The sequence below is a fragment of the Octopus bimaculoides genome, chromosome 3 (genome assembly GCF_001194135.2).
Source record: "Octopus bimaculoides isolate UCB-OBI-ISO-001 chromosome 3, ASM119413v2, whole genome shotgun sequence".
Classification (NCBI taxonomy): domain Eukaryota; kingdom Metazoa; phylum Mollusca; class Cephalopoda; order Octopoda; family Octopodidae; genus Octopus; species Octopus bimaculoides.
In genome coordinates this window covers 24,921,061-24,923,292 of record NC_068983.1, presented here as the reverse complement: position 1 = coordinate 24,923,292, position 2,232 = coordinate 24,921,061, and the positions used below count along the sequence as shown (strand labels likewise).

The 2,232-nt window shown below is 38.5% G+C and overlaps 1 protein-coding gene across 2 annotated transcripts in view; it reads right to left on the bottom strand.

The window, feature by feature from the left end:
- The window catches only part of LOC106882324 (uncharacterized), a 34,216-nt gene that overhangs the window by 31,385 nt on the left and 599 nt on the right, over positions 1-2,232 (bottom strand). The gene's annotated exons all lie outside the window — the stretch shown is intronic.

The following is a 2,232-nucleotide window of genomic DNA, read 5'->3' as shown; positions in this document are numbered from 1 at the left end:
ATGTATGTATGTATGTATGTATGTATGTATACACTGGAGTAAGCACATAAATGTGAAACAAGGTGGAAAAAGGAGTACTCAAATACCAGAGGTAGAGTAGTATGCTTTATTTAAAAGCACCAGAAATATCACAAAAACGGTTACTCAGAGTTTCATGTTCCTGTTCGTCGGACAGCTTTGTTAGAATATTCTAACAAAACTGTCCGACAAACGGGAACGTGAAATTTTGAGTAACAGTTTTTGTGATATTTCTGCTGCTTCTAAATTAAGTATATATATATATATATAATTAACAGAATGATATTAAAAATCCAAGGCTATGAAAGATTTCACATTTTTAAAGAGCACGTCTTACAGCTGTTTCCGAGATATTTTATATATCTCATCATCAGAGACGCTGCGAGAAAATGGTTAAGCAATAGTTTTTATAGAAAAGATATGAATACAAAGTGAAGTAGAGCAAGTGGGGGATTTATTTGAAGTGACTTAAAAGTTGAGAATGTGTTTGTAAGATCAAATCAAAAACAGCAAGAGAGAAGAAAAAAAGGAAAAAATGAAGAGAGAAAAAGTGGGGAGAGAGATAATAAAAAAAATGAAGAGACAGAAAGAGTAAATGAAGGTGAGGTATGTTGTGATAGAGCCTAAGTGAAGAGCAGAGAGAGGGGGTAGGGGTAGTAAAATGGTGGAATAAAGAATTTGGGAATATAAGTTAGGTTGCTCAAAGGAGAGGTCAGTGATGAGTAGTAGAAGAATGTATATCTGTGAAGATGTATATAAATGTATATATTTAAACGTGTATATAGACATTTACACACATCAATACATACATACGCATACAAAACTCTTGTATGTTACATGCATTCACGATTATACGCGCTCATATGTATCTGATTTTTGTATATATAAAGAAATTTCTTGCATGCATAGATGTATGCATGCAGGCTCGCTCAAGCGTATAAATGTATGAGTATGGCACCTGCTGGCATGGAGAAACAGGAGAGGGCTGCAGCTTTGCCCATCCCAAAACTTACCAAACTTATGAGAAAAACGAGCAAGGAAACTTGAAACAAAACCAACAAAAACATAGAAGGAAATCATCGAGCATGGATCAGCAGAAAATACTGCACTAGCTGGAAGAAACCCGTCTGAAAAGAGCAGGAAAAGATATTATCGCATGCATTCTGCAACCCTCAAAAGGCAATATGCAGAGGCTGTACGAATTACAGAAATCGAACAACAGTCTTTTGTGAACATGTCTCAGAAGATAGTACAGCAGCTGACATGGATACACAGGATGCAAACGTGTACCCTTGATATAGTTCTCGGGGATATTCAGCGTGACACAGTGTGACAAGGCTGACCCTTTGAATTACAGGCACAACAGAAACAGGAAGTAAGAGCGAGAGAAAGTTGTGATGAAAGAGTACAGCAGGGTTCGCCACCATCCCCTGCCGGAGCCTCGTAGAGCTTTAGGTGTTTTCGCTCAATAAACACTCACAACGCCCGGTCTGGGAATCGAAACCGCGATCCTATGACCGCGAGTCCGCTGCCCTAACCACTGGGCCATTGCGCCTCCACATATGCAACTATATACATGAGAATACATGCATAAAACATACAAATTTGCACATACATGCATACATACATACATACATACATACAAACAAACAAAAATACCCTATTTTTGATGTTGACATTCCAATGAAGGAGCCTTGGATCTAGGTTAGAAACTGGTTCTTTCTCTATTGGCAAGAAATCTTGAAATAAACTGAATAACGACACGTGTATATTTATCTTTTAGCTAGTTTCAGTCATTAAACTGCAGTCATGCTGGGGCAGCACCTTGAAGAATATTTAGTCAAACGAATCGACCGCAGTATTTATTTTTATTTAAGCCTGGTACTTGTTCTGTCAGTCTTTTTATCCGAACAGCTAGGTTACGCGGACATAATTACACCAACACTAGTAGAAGACACTTGCCCAAGTTGCTCCAGCATAGTCGCAGTCTAATGACTGAAGCAAGTAAATGATAAAATATAGGCACAGGAGTGGCTGTGTGGTAAGTAGCTTGCTTACCAGCCACATGGTTCCGGGTTCATTCCCACTGCGTGGCACCTTGGGCAAGTGTCTTCTAATATAGCCTCGGGTCAACCAAAGCCTTGTGAGTGGATTTAGTAGACGGAAACTGAAAGAATCCCGTCGTATATATGTACACATATATATATATATATA